The sequence below is a fragment of the Dufourea novaeangliae genome, unplaced genomic scaffold, assembly GCF_001272555.1.
Source record: "Dufourea novaeangliae isolate 0120121106 unplaced genomic scaffold, ASM127255v1 scaffold299, whole genome shotgun sequence".
Lineage (NCBI taxonomy): Eukaryota > Metazoa > Arthropoda > Insecta > Hymenoptera > Halictidae > Dufourea > Dufourea novaeangliae.
This window is the reverse complement of record NW_015374192.1, coordinates 725,559-740,751: the sequence shown is the minus strand read 5'-3', so window position 1 is coordinate 740,751 and position 15,193 is coordinate 725,559. Positions and strand designations below refer to the sequence as shown.

The following is a 15,193-nucleotide window of genomic DNA, read 5'->3' as shown; positions in this document are numbered from 1 at the left end:
ATGATAACGACGATACGCGAAGAGACATTTAATTCCAAAATACTGCACGGGTTACAAGTTACTCCAATACAGAATACAGGGTATATTATGTATCGTTTATGACTCCTCGATTCTCTGGAAGCAGGAAACCATTTGGTTGGATGATTCTTTTCTGGCGATAAGGTCGTGGCTGAGAATCGATGGCTGAGAAACACTAATTTCGCATATAAATTTTTAAATCCAGAAGAAAATAGATTACCTTCCTTTTCTCGGTAATCTTCAGCCAATCATTTTTCTTCGCTATTATCAACGATTAATTAATTACGCTATACCTCCTTGCGACGACAATTTCTTCGAAGTAGTCCCCACCTTCAGCGATAGAGTATCTATTTCTATATTTTATTACAATGATCGCGAGGATGATTCAGACACATCGATTTCATCATTTCCCTCAATAGTTTTAACGTGACATGCACTCTGAAACCGACTAAGCACCTATGTACACATTAAATCCTTTGATTACAATTCTTTTTTAGTAATCTCTGACTTCAGCGATAAAATACATAAATCAGTCAACGTTATTTTCGTTTTTATATAGTATTACTAATACAGAACAAGATAGAGCGTATTTTTTTTCATTCCCTGAGTCGATTATTTTTCAGAATACGCGTGAAATTCTCACAATCTCAATTCAACTAATTAACCCACCTTTCGGCAGTCTTATTGTTAGTGAATCAGTCTTTCGCCGCATTTACAGAACACATTAAGTGTCAATTATTCTATTTGACGTTTACATAAGAGTGTTACAATAGCTTCTGTCATCAATTCCGAAACATTTTTCGTTGCTACAACTTAACACGTTACCTACCTCTTCAGGGACAATTTATTAAGACTCTATTCCATAATAAACAAATAATTAATACTATAAATAAAATTAGACAGTTGTACACAGTATTGATCAATATATTGTAAAATCATCGTACAACCGAGCTGCGGCAACATCGATCTCGAAAATTCCATGACTCACAGTCAGTCGACGCGTGTAACCAAAGGGGTTGGCAAGGCCTTTTAACCGACCTCTCTCGTTTTATCGGAAAGTTGGTTCAGCAACGAAACCGGAGATCGTAGAAACAAACGAAACGTGTGCGTCATGCCAGCCGCCTATTTGTCCGCACGGGGGAAACATGAAACGATCATCCCCGTGTGCATTTTGGGGGAAAACCGTGTTCGATCCGTCGTCAGCTGTCAATGCGCCGCGGCGGCCTGGACGCGAGCGTCCCTCCGCGTGGCTCGACACCCCCGCACAACCTTGCCGTGTGTGTCTTTGTTGTCCCGGAATGGTTGCATTGTGTGCATTCGTTCCATTGTTGAAACACGCGTGTGCAGCCCTCGGGACTCCGCGAGAAACGACGACGACGGCAATTCTCTACCTGAAACGCTCGCGACCGGGTTTCCTCGGTCTTTCGATCCTTAACGCGGCCGTTTCTATACGCAAAACTCATGCCAATTCTAGCGATGCGTAGGTAACCTATACGACGATAGTAAGGCCGGAATTCCCTTTTTCAGACGATTCGTTTCGTTTCGCTCCGCGTTCCTCTGTCCTGGATCTCTACGCAACCGATCCTCAGGCTGCGATAAGGGGGAAATTCCTCGAGTGGATAAATTCGTGCAACGTTTCGTTATGCAAACGCGCGCGAGCCAAAGAAATTTGTAGGTACACACCGCTCGAACAGAGGAATTAGTCCATTTAAGGGAATAAGAAATTTACACTAAAGGGAGGGGACAGCGTGTGCCAGCCCGGAAAATGTAACCGGTCCCCTTTTTATCCGCGGTTACAGAGTCACGGAAAGCATTTTCCATATAGTGGAACTGGTGTTCTTCTGTCGTTATCGGGACACTGATAACAAGATTTCTTTAATGGGAATACGGCTGACTATTCGTTAATTGAGCGCCGCTCTTGGCGATCCGTTTATCGAAAAGAATCTGTATCGTATCTGCGTTGAGAGCCGATCAAAGTGTGTCAGTAATCGGCGCGTTATTAACATCGTTGAGTCACATTTCGGACCCAGATTTCGGTAGTTTTTTTTTTGATATTGAGGAACTTAAAGTTACTACTATAAATTTCTATGATTAGATATATTTAATAAGTCCTCCATTTTTATGGAACTACAATTGTTCTAATACTAGGTTGAGGGATTCTGTCACATACATGTGCATTACGCGAATCTGAAGGTTCGACAAGGTTATCGGTATCAATGCAATTCAGCGTTCAATTAAATCTAACAAAGTAATTCCAAATCTTCACGCAATATCTCATTTATTATGTGGTTTGAAAAATATTCTAATAGGATAACACTTCGAGGTAATGCATGTATGTGTTGTTACTATGATTTATCTTCGAATTTCTGTGTTCTCTACACTTTCCCTTGAACGTGATCGAAAATGACAGCGTACATTAAGAATTTCCTATATGATATTTCCTGAACTCCTAGGTTCTCTATAAAGAAATGTTGCTCCTTGAAATATCTTGACAATCGAGAACCATAAACTACGTCCAAGGTCTTGTATCGAGGTTTCTATAACCGATCACGGTTGAGACTCAAATGCATTGTGTACAAGGCACAAGGCTCCAAAAGAAGGTTGGAAAAAAAAATATTTTTAATTCGTTCGACTCGCACGTGCCATGAATCCCGAGCACGTGGACTGGCACGCAACCGTCGACCACACGATTAAACTATTCGCTTCCGACGTGTTCGTTCGATAAATCGAAGGCATAATCGAGACGATTGAAAAAATCGCCCGAGTATCGGCCGATCGGTCCGTCGTCGCCGTCGCTGCCGAGAAATCGCTGATTATTCCGTAAAGACTAAATATTATTGTATTTATATCTTCCGATGCGTCGAGTTATCTACGGTGTTTATTATCGCGGTGTAAGGTGTGTGAGGACGTCGCGAGCCGCGATACCGCGAAAATAAGAATGATCGTAATTAAAACGATACGTTGCGTCATTATCTGATTCTAAACAGGTGGATCTTTATTAGTTTCAATAAAAGTGCAGTGTAAACATGAGATAAACGTTGATAAGCCTTTTGCGGCTGGCTCGTAATACGTTCCCTCCTTCTCTCTCTCTCTACCTTTCTCGAGGTTGGCGAAAAATAATAATAATAACCTTTTCTTTTGACGCAAATTCCAGTTGAAATGGAATGAAATTGTAATCATTAATCGTCCCGATAAAACGATATACGTTCGACGATAATCCGTTTTGAGTAGTGGACGATAATCGAGGATCTAGGGAAAGCAACCGAAAGAAATTATCTTTGATTTCCGTATTATCGATTTATTCACGATCGTCCCCTTAGGTTGTTCGACGATCGAATCGCTTCGTCGTCAGCGTAAGTACATGTACACGCGTGTTTGCGCGTCGTGGCTACATAATTGCTTTAATATACAAAAATACAACGGCAAATAAAGACTCCTATAGCCGGGACCCGACGGAGGAGAAAAAAAAAAGCTAGCCGATACCGTATCTGTCGATAAGGTCTTAGCTCTAAGGCTTGTTTGAATAAATATTCCACGTAAGCGCGTGATCGCACGGTTATTTTTCGATGAGTAACGCGATACGTTGAAAAATCCATTTTTTTAAAGTGAAATCGTAGAGTGCTCCAGATAATGCTCCGGACTTATATAACGTTAATAAACCCGACTTCGTTTGTTAAAATTTCAACCTGACGTCGCGTTATTATTTACCTGTCACGTTGTTATCGTACGAAACAGTCGTGCGCGGTTCACGTCGAATTTCACTTCATTATTATTCATCAAAATTTTACACCTTCTCGCACTTCTTCGCAGACCTTTCGTAACAAAACACGAGACCAACGAAAAATGTCATCGTGATTATTTAAACACGAGAAACAGCATTCGATCATTAATATTATCAATGCACGTATTCCCATTATTTTTCTAATGAATCTACCACCGTCTAATTTCATCCGTACAATTTTCTCACTTTTTCCGTTTCGCTGTGTATATTTTTTTCATGGGGGTGGGGGAGACAAAAAGGTGGATTACCTTCGTGGCCGTTCGGTTGTCACGTTACGCGCCCAGCGGTATAATTACCCGGCCGAACGAGGACCCTCCCGTCTTTTCGTCGTGCTAATATATGTTCAATATGGGAGAATATAATTAATCCTGGCAAGAAACACGCGCAGGAAGGGCGCGAGCGAGGTCTTATATCGGTGAGATGGCCGATTGCGGTTCTCGAGAAGCCCGAGGACCTGTTCCTCTACCGAGGCCCTCGTGTATTACGGTGTAACGTGATACGCGTTTGATTCTATGTTATTTACGGGCAGGTGGTACCGTGCAACAATGTTTATCACATAATTAGATTCTATGCCCGGGCAATCTCTATCGCGCACCCCGTCAGTAAGCCGCCGCGAATGGCCGTGGCTGGAAACGTCGTTTCGCGAACGCCCGCGCGCACACACACGGGGGATGACCCTTTGCCCGCCACGATAACAATAATTTTCTTCGCCAACGTTCTCCATATTGATTTCATCCAACGACGTTCCTGTACGTGACCATCTTCCCTTTTTCGTTTCATCCAAACTTCACGATTTTTCCTGTACGTACACCTTCTCCCGTTGAATCCCTCTACGTTCTTCTCTACTTTTAGAAACACAATCTTCATTCTCACCTTTTGCTACGGTAGGTTATTTACTAGATTCACTTTAACCGTCGACGAATCAACGTGTCAACGAAATATACATATTTCCTTATACTGGAGGAGACAAGTAGCAATAAACATTCCGTATATAAATACTATGTTAAGAACCGTAGAGGTCGTCGCGAGATAAGTATCGTTGATCGATCGGTGATCTCACTATATACGCTAATTATATACCGCGGCTGTTACCGGCCACGTGTAATTAATTCCGATAATATTCGACGATAGGTAAATCACCTGGATAGTCTCGCGATTTTTCCACCTTTTCGGCGATTTAATCGCGGAATATCGAGATGTTCATCGATGAAAAACCTTCCTAATCTATGCCTTCGATGAATTGGCCTTATCGTGGAGCTTTCGTCTCGATCGTGGCAAGACCGAGAAATCGATCGATATCACGGTGAATTCCTTCTCGTCGAACAGGCTCGAAATTCATTTAAGCTGTCTAGTCTTTTTCATTTCGATGAAATTGGGGTGGTTATTAGAAAGGGGCGGTGGTAGTTGCGTTCGTTAGCAAGACCTCGCAAGAAAGATTGGGGCTCTCTCTCGTCCCGGAGTTCTACGAGCGCCGTCGGATCACTCGCGTGCGGAAAATTAGACAGCTCTCCAGTCCGACTCCGTGAGAGTACTCATGGTACTCGGTTCTTTTCTCGTGCCTTCGACCATGATCTTCACTGATCTTCGAGTTTCGTGTGTCGACGACAGTTCTCCGAAGTCGTTTCCCTGGAATGAGCCACCGCCCCCCTTACCCTTTCAGACTTTCCTTCCTCCCTTCGTTCACTTAACATTTTCATCGCACGGGTATCTCTCGGGGCGTCCGTTCTCCACCGTGAAACAGCTTCAACTAAATACTAACAGTTTTCTTTGAACCCGTATTGTACGTAAAACAATCTGTTACACTTGAAATGTTGGGGATGTAGAGCAGATGGAGCAAATATTAAGGACTAAAAAAATGGCAAGAATAGACTCCTTGTTATACATATAGGATGTAATGATAACATTCTCTGTAGTCACATTCCTCAAAAGACTTCGGTTGTAGATTCAGGTATCCAATGTTTGTAGATGTGAGTATATTACAGTGGGTTTGCCTGCAGAATAAAACATTATTTCGAATAGATTCCCAAAATTGAAACTACGTAAATGGGATGAAACACGGTGTTCTGATCATTCTGATTACAAGACTGAAGATAAGTGATCGCGAAGAAGCCGTACATAAGTAATTACGTTCCCAGTAGATGAATCTCCAAAATTATCCAGAGTATCTTCTGCTTATATATTTTTTTTTCACTGTAAGCTTTGAAAACGTAATTTCCACCAGTGACCTGCCGCTAACAGGTCGATCCGAAGATCGAGGATCGCGACAACTGGCTCCTGTTCCTGCCTCCCTCTGTTATAAAAGAAAAATCGAGCCGATTAATTCTGACTGAATAATATATTTATTTTCCGCGATTTGCGTTCGCTATCGAGACGAGTGAAACTAGGAGAAACTGAGAAGGACAGAGTGAGAGAGACGACCGGAAACGCCGCGTCCCGACTCGACTAACACGCGTTTCACGTTCGTGTAAATTTCGTAGGCTAACGCAAACTCGGATGAATAATGTACCTACCGGCCCTGTTTGGGCTGTGTTTCCGGGGATGGCCTGGCCCCAAGATTTGTGCTCTCGAAACATCGTGGAAATTCCGAGAGCCGAACGGATATGAACGATTTGACGAGGGCGCGCGCTCTTCGAATTCTTTTGGTTAATTGAATCACGATTGCAAAAGTAAACAGGCGTTTTCCTTTTCGTGGAATGACGAACATTTTTTTCCTTTTCTCTCTCGCTCCCTCTCTCTCTTCCTTTGCTTAGTTCCAAATCGAATCGAGATAATCAGCCACGATAATGTCGACTCGCGAGAATTTTGTTGCGGCTTTCTTTCTAATACCTACGTTGTAACTGTTATTCTTCTTTATTTCCTTTAAAGAATTAAAGAAAAATAACCATTACAACATTCTCTATTTAGATTTCGTTCATAACCTTTGTTCGTTGAAATTCTACTAATGAATGGACATATAGAATTAACGCGATTGGTCGTTAATCTCGCCGTTAATTAACCGACACTCAAGGAACGCCCAGGATCGAACGGATTCTAATGAAAAATCCTCAGTCCTCCCTTAATCCAGCCGGAAGCCCGTTCGCCATATTTTTTTTCTCCTTTGTTACGTCACGTGGTAAGTGCCAGCTGATTTGCATTGTCCGACACACATACATATACAAGGGGTTTCCGATTATAGCCTACCCGGCTTTCGAATTAAGGCCGTCCGGAACCTGCCGCTCGAAAAACGCTCCAGGGCTAGTACGCGAAATCCCCGCCTATTACGACGGGACGACGCGCGCGCGTGTATGTTGGTTTCTCCGGACGGGCGGCTCGTGGGCACGTGACTCGTAGGTGGCGGGCTTTATGGAAATAAGCGGTCGAACAGTGGGAGATTTGCATTTGGAAATTGAAACTCGTCGTGGTACGTGCCGTGAAAGCGAAACAATGCGAAATTAACAGTGACACGGTAGGTTCTCTCGTGACTTTTCGCTGGTTCTCGCGAGGACGTGACCTAGCTTCCGAAGCTTTGTGGGCATAAAAGCTAAAGGTGCTATACAATAGAGCCTTTGATCGTGATAGTTCCTAGAAGATAGAAGTCTGAACTGATGAACCTGGATGGTTCCTCTAGCGAGTTTTTCGAACGTTTCAAAGTATCGTAATCGCCAGGATACTTTCACTCTGGATCCATTAACAATACTGTCGCGGTGATAGTCGGTCGGTATCGGCCCGAGCAATATACAATTACTCAAAGTGGTCGCCTCACGGAATGGTAAAACGCGTCGCCCATAACGATAGCCCGAAAAGACTTTCGTAGCCGCGTGTGTGATGCCACGAAAATCTCACCTGTTACATTGCCAGGATATGCCCGATCTTCACGGAAAGGCCTTCTCGGATACGTGACCCGCAGGAGTAGGTGGACGGGTAGAGAGGCCGGCCGGTTCCACGGGAATGGGGAATGAGAATGGGAATGCGGGGATTCCCGGTAGGTAGGAAGGTATAGGCGGCGCGCGTCTATATGTAGCTGGTGGCAGGTAAAGCCGCCGGATAAATCTCACCTTGGATAGGTCAGGTTGGGCCAGGAGGATACCAATAAGGAATGGAGGACCGTGCAGGGGTCACGTGGCGGTCTTCTTTTCTCTTTCCCCGCCTGCCTGCCCAGCCTCCCTCCTTCCCTCCATGCCTGGTTTTTTTTCCCTTTATCTTCTCGTGTACTTCTCCTACCCGCACGGCCAGGTATACCACAGACAACCCTTTTGCCCCAGCACACACGGGGCCACCTTTTCGCGTGCGAGACGTGTAACAGTAGTGTGCGGGGGGTTCTCCACGCACACGAACCCGAGGACGCGGAACACAGGAACGTCGACAAATCACCGTCCCGACGCGACACGCGACCGACTTTCCTACGGCTTTCTTTAAACATTCAGCCGAAGGGTTTCTGGCCACGTGCCACGCGGGTTTTCACGCTTCATTCCTGGTGCACGCGACACCTGGTTCATCCTTTGGACCCGGACGCCTAGACGCGTGTCGTTCCTTTGTGTATTCAAATTTTGGTGGCTGTATTTAATCGGTGGATAATGTTGGATCTTACAATGTCTCGATAGATCGAAGAACATAGGGATGATGCTTTGGTTCTTTTGATTACAGTGTAATTGGATCTACTGCAAGCAATCATTTTCATCTTCCGAGGAAAATATACAGAAAATCATCGATGAGTGTTTGAAGGATCTTCGGCACTTGACATTAAATATTTTATAAACTAATGGCCTTATACGGTTGAAACAAATATCGGCTTTAGAATTTCAAGCTCTGTCACTGTGTTAATACGTTACACCTGAGGACCTCTCCTTGTCAGTACCAAGGACCCTTCGAACCCTAATCGTGAATTTACTGTAATTGTCGTCTCGGGGAACAGGACTTTAGTAGCATTTGTATACCGTTTGAGTTAGTTCCCCTTCGATTAGTTAGTAACCGTGAGACTATGACGAAGCTACCCGGGACACGTACCATTCCAGTTTCGATCGAAGTCCTACAAAACGAGGATCGTGTCGGATACTCTCGCCGGACGTTGTCGAAGTCACACAGTCAGGTGTGTTTGTGGTCAGGCGATCGCAACAATCTCCGTCATTCTCGAGTGTTTTTCTCGTGGAATGGCTGACCGAAAGGCTCCCGTCCATAACTCTTCGTTACCTTCGCGGCATCGTTCGGGACATGCAAATTATGAGACGCATCGTTATCCTGTCCCACGACTCCGATCGATACGATCTCCTCTCCCTTGCGTCGATGACGAATGCGTCGAAGCCGGCCGGCGACGAGTCATTCGCGCGCGGGAAGAGTTGCCGCGAGGCGACCTTGCGGCTCTCGTGGATCGGAAAAGGAAATGCAGTTCTCGCAAATAAAACCTGTAGTGCCACGTACACTCGCAGGACAATACGACGAGCGCTGTATCGGATAGACGGGTATCAACGATAAGGTCAAACTCATTAGAACATAGCATCGTGACCCGACAATTTTGCGGAAATAATTTTATTCGAATAATGTTTCGGGGATCGATTCGGCAACCTTCCCCTACATCCTTGTTTGGATCCCTTCCTCGAGTCCAAAATATTTTTTTCACACGCGATTCGAGTTCACTTTTCACGGGTAGGCGGTCTATCCACACTGTGTGTGTTGCACGTGAGAGCGAGGCTTCGATAGCCGCGGAACAGCGTCATGCATATTCATCCCGGTCGATCTTGTTGATAATCCCGGTGGATATTCTTAGAAAAGGGTTTTCCAGCTATTTTATGGTAATTCTTCATCTCGCGGCTTGTTTCCTCCCCGATTTGCATATTCATTCAGCGACCTCCACGGAGAAATAACCACGTTCTGCTTCGGACATATTACTTGATTACCACCTGTAAACTCTCTCCGTCGCTTCGAACGCTTCTCGAAATTTCCGACAAATACATTTCACTCTCAGAAGTCTTCTTCGCCACCGAGAGGCATTATTCAATTAGTCGCATTTTATCGACGAATCGCGAATTTATTAATCCCCATGACATCGAATCGAAAATCATTCCACATCATTATTCAAGATTTTCTTTTTCTCTCCCACTTCCTACACGGGGACCTTTTTTCCTCCCCCTGTCTGTCGTCGTGGGGCTGCGTAAATGGAAATCGCTAATATTTCTCAATGATACCGGCCGCGCGCGTTCAGTATGCGGCGCGCGAGCTCGCGGCGCATCTCGCTTCAAGGATCGAGGGAACGGTTCGCGCGCCTAGCCAGCCGGATAAATGATGGAAATCACCATATTCATCGCATTTGTCGGCACTCGGACGCAGGTGAGCACAGCTTGCTCGCCGTATTTGGTGCTCGCGTATGCTAATCCCCGCGGTGGAGCCGCGGATTGGCAGCTTAGGTCGCGCAAGACGCGGACATGCGTGTCCGGTTAAAAGGACAACGGTGCATAATCCTTGCGATCCTGCTACGCTCGCCAGAGTGAATTATTCCTTCGGACGGCAGTAAACGATGTCGCCGCGGTGATACACTGACGTGCAAACTCGGCTTTCTCTAAGGGAAAAAACAATGTAGGGGTTGAGGCATCTTACTGCTTGATAAATTTATGTCAAATATTGAAATAAATGTTCAACCGAATGTTAATTTCGCATAATTTTCGATAACTCCGAGACCAAGTGGTAGGAGGTCTTGCCTTTACATCACTTAAGTGTGAATTCGGCATAAGACAACAATTATTGACAATAATTATTTAAACTTCTGCAATTATAATTCAAATAACTCAATTGACATAATTAAATAAGTTTTTTCCGAATGTTCCCCAGTAATAGAAGAAAAGTTTCCTTCGACCGTTTTGAATGACGTATACATACTTGAATAGTCAAGACATACAATAAGGGTCCACTGCAACACCGTTCACCGAGCATATTTAGGCTGAAACGGAAACTGTTAATGTCCTTTTTGGATAATCTGTCAAAGGTTTTATCGTCAGGTATAACATAGTATGGACTTCTCAGCGGATAAATTCTTCAACATTTGTCTGCTCATAATTCTTATAGACAACGACGAGGTCCGACGTCCAATTAGCTTACGGAAAATGGAAACAGATACGACATGAATCAGAATAATGATCCATCGTTATTCAATATATCCTCGAGGTTTTATAGTTGCGCGAAGACAAATGCATATTCTTGATTAGTCCTCGTCGTTCGTTCTCCTCCTGGCGGAATCACAGAAAAACCGCGTGTGTAGGCGTCCCGGTAATTTAAATAACAATTTACAAGGAGAATTCACTTTCGTCGGCTTGTCGTGGCTCCGCGATGTTAATCGATCGACGACTACGTATCCTATTCAGGAAGGATTCAAAGCCTTCGATGATCAACGCAGAAGTTTCTCACGCGACGACTCGACGGTTTTCCATTCCGCGTCGGTTGGCATCCGAAGCTTGACACAAACACGCGCGAACGGAACAGTGAGTCAGGTGATCGCAGGTGATCCTGTGGGAAGCGTGTACCGTTGATTCTGGATCATCGACGAGGAATGTAAGGACAAGAGAGAGTGTGTGTGTGTGTGTGTGTGTGTGTGTAACGGAGAGACGCGCGCACACGGGAACCAGGAACAGGCGAATTCCACGCGAGCGTTGCGAAACCTCGCGATTATCATCCGCGGGAATTCGCCTCTTTCGTGATCCTTATGGTAAACGAAGGACAACGGTTCTGGAAAATTTTTCCCTGTCTATCAGTTTCGCGAGGATTACGTAATTCGTGAGACGAGCCTCGCGGTAACGACGGAACGAACATCTAGGATGCACACAGAAAGCATCGATCGACTTAACCCTTTGACTGCGACGCATTTTATCTAAAAACAATCAACATGTGTGGCTCTATGCAGGGTGCAACAAAAGTGTTTTAGGTATTTGAAATGAGTCACTCGTCAGGTGATTTGAAACAAGCTTTTCCTTAGGACAAATGTTATCCGAGGCTCTGTTAACGAGATATTAACGAAAAACCCCGACCAATCATAGCACAAGTCAGCCGAGCTTAAAAATTTAATGATTTACGTGGCACTTGAGGCGCTAATTCGAGCTATTCGAGCAGGTTTTCTTCCGCTGAAAATCAGTAAATTTGTGAGCTTAATATCTTGAAAGCTGTTTAAAAAAGGGCGTATTAAAGGTTACTGAATTCGTCTAGAAACCCAATAACTGCGATCAATCGTGCATCGTGAAGTGAATCGAAATCGAAGGTATGGAAATTTACGGCATTCGATACCCTGTACGAGTATTAAATAACTTATTCGTCGAGCATGTCGCGAACACCGTTCTCGCGCTAATCACCTGTATTTATCGATAAATCGTTGTCCACGGGGTATTTATCTTTCCGCGAACGAAACATCGAGAAACGCCGCGCCGGTCGGCCGCTACCTGTTTACCATGCAATTCAATTAAAATCTCTCGCAACGGTAGCCGGTCGATCACGAGATAGCGAGCGACTTTTTGTACGTCGCGAGATGCATACGCTCCACTCAAAAATAACCGTTTGATCGTGTCTTTCTTTCTCTCTCTGCGGCGATTATCGAGCTCCTGGGGCGTTAGAGAAATCGCTAGACGATTTTACTTTTAAAAAACGGCTGGAACACGGGACCGACTTTCGATCGAACGATTTACCGACTCGAGTGGCTGCTCTGGCCGTTGTTCCTGCTCCCGAATTTTGGAGCGTGCGTTGATAAAATTGTCACAGAAATCGTGTTCTACATACCTATGTGTGTTTTAGGGATGTATCTGTGAATTACTATATATATGTACATAGAATTAGTAAGGAATAATTTTTCAAAGGCAGCTACATCGTATATCAAACAGCGATATTTAATACAGTCACAGGTGATTTAGTTTTGACAGACCGTATAGAACTTGTTCGAGAAAAGATCGATAAATCGTTGCTCCCTTAAATTGAATATAATAATGCAAAAGCAATTTCTCCCTCGAGGTAACGTCTACACCCGAACGATTTATTATGTATGATTCGTTTATTATTCTCACGCCTTCGCTCAGCATAAACGTTGCCCACGGTTGCCTCGCACTGATGCAATTTTAATTATATCGTTTCGCATAAAGCTGAATTCACAACAACTTAATGAGCGATTCGAACCGAAAAAAAAGACCCTCGAAGATCCTCGTGCTCGAGGATTCCCCCCGCGGAGATCCTTCGATGTTCCTCCGCGTCACGCGCGTTAATTAAGGGATTAACCACGTAGAAAACCTCGCGGTTATATTAATCGCTTGTTAACAATCGGGCGTGACCCTGGGTAGCTTTAATCTGTTCGTTAACATCCTCCACTAAACTCAGGCAAACGAGCAACAGATTGCCTGTCGCTTATCCCTTTCTCGCCCAAATTCATATATCATTGAAATTTTCGCAAATCTCCACGCTGGTCCCAGGTCACTCGGCCCAGGTACAATTATCAACGACGATGTATATGCATCATGAGCGAAAAACCTTCGCTAAACGCTCCACAGTACCTATGCGTAATAACGTAATTATCATCGTCTAGCAACGACGGTCAGATGCGCAGGAGGGGGATAACTGGCTAGAAATTGCGAGCAAATTTCGCATTACCGGTGTTATTGCGGCGAGAAACACCGTCGTCGTTGTCGTTTGTTGCACCGTCATCGGATGACGACGCGTCGGACCAGTGACAGCGGAATAAAAGGCGTTCATGGTGCCTCGTTTACCATCATCATTACCATTACACCGGCTCCATTACGGCGTTACGTGCTTTAATTTGAATACATGAGGCAGGAAGCGCGGCCAACCATTCGCCGACTTGCATTAGCCACGCGTGTTTCTGTGTACACTCGCCATTAGCTTTACTTAAAACGATATCCTACGTATGTTCTCTCATCGTTGGGCCTCCGTGGCGCACGACATTTCGCTGACTCGCGAAATTCGAAACCGACCACCGGCGGCGGCTAGTCCCGCGGTTCTTGCCGATTATGTAATTCCGCGATATTTTCATCGGCGATCCGCGATCATGCATTTCGGGCCGATTCGACGCGACCACCAGGTGTGGATCGTTGCCGTTTGGACACGGTGGTTCGTTGTTCGCGATGACATGTATTATCGTGTTCTTTGGGACATCACGGGACACGTATCTTCCGTGTCGCGTGGAGAATCGCATGAAATTGCCCAGGTGTCGCCGAGCTATCGACGAACGTAGCGTTTAGCACTAATCAAGACCTAGTATGATATCAAAGGGAAAATAGAATATGGAAATGCACGCTATCGTGGATTATCATGTTGATTGCCACACAGTGGAAAAAGGCCGTACGTGGCCAGACACGCTTCATTTCGGTTCTTAACACATTCGTAACTGGCTACGTAGTCCTGGGTCATTTTACAATCCTTAGCTGAGTACAGATTACGTAGTTCTGCGTAATTTTAAAGTAGGTTTCAACTACGACTTATCTCGTAGTTAACGTGTTAATCAAACTTTCTCGCACCAATTTCAGTCATCGAAAAGGACTGTCTGCTCGGAAAAGAAAAAAAAACCGGAAGGAAAGTATAAATCGCTCAATGGGAAAGGTGGCCCATCTCGATCGCGTTTACCAACTCGGTGACGGGTTCGGTGCCACGGTGCGATTACGCAATCGTCGCCTCGATTCATCGTCGATATTAAGGAAACTCGGCGAACAGGACGGAACCAGGGTTCGTTGACCCTCTCCACCGTGAAACGGATCCGTCCACGGAGTCATTCTGTGACAGGCTCGAAACGCGCGCGCAGCGTTACCTTTTTCGTTCTTTTTGTCCTCGTAGCGGCTCGATTCTTTCCGGAGTTGCCATAAACACACAGGTTCGCTCCTGAAGAGCTCGAGGGGGACCGACAAGAACGGTTCCCTCCGCGACATAATTAAGAACGGGTCTTAATGTAATTTTAATAACTGCTTAAATAAACATAAGCGTAAGCGAGGCGTAATTTGAATCCGGATGCGGCGCACGATGAACGGTCTCGATAAAAGCACAATGTTAATGCGTCGGCTTAGAGAGGTCTCTCGACGTTTTCTTTATCCACTCTGGACTGTCGCGATCTTTTTCTATTCCTTGTCCGTTCAATTCGACCTTCTCACTTAAGGGGCTATGCTAGTGTGACGGCTATAAAATAAGGCAATTTTTGGAAATTTTTTAAAGAAAAACTATTGAAGTTATCAATTTGAATAATATGAATATTTACTAAATAATCTTTGTAAAGTATGCTATATTTTTATAAAGTAAAAACAATGTATTTTTTAAAAGTTACAGTTCGTTTGTGAGAGCATCTTCACGAAATTTCCTTTCCATGGCGGCCATAGTATAGACTCTTGTGGTTGTGTGAAATAAAAAAAAACAAATATTTTCATCATGGCCGCCGATTAAGAAAAAGTTGCTTGG

The 15,193-nt window shown here is 44.6% G+C and overlaps 1 protein-coding gene across 1 annotated transcript in view; it reads left to right on the top strand.

Moving 5' to 3' along the window:
• Positions 1 to 15,193, top strand: part of LOC107192217 (POU domain, class 2, transcription factor 1-like) — a 121,334-nt gene that overhangs the window by 931 nt on the left and 105,210 nt on the right. The gene's annotated exons all lie outside the window — the stretch shown is intronic.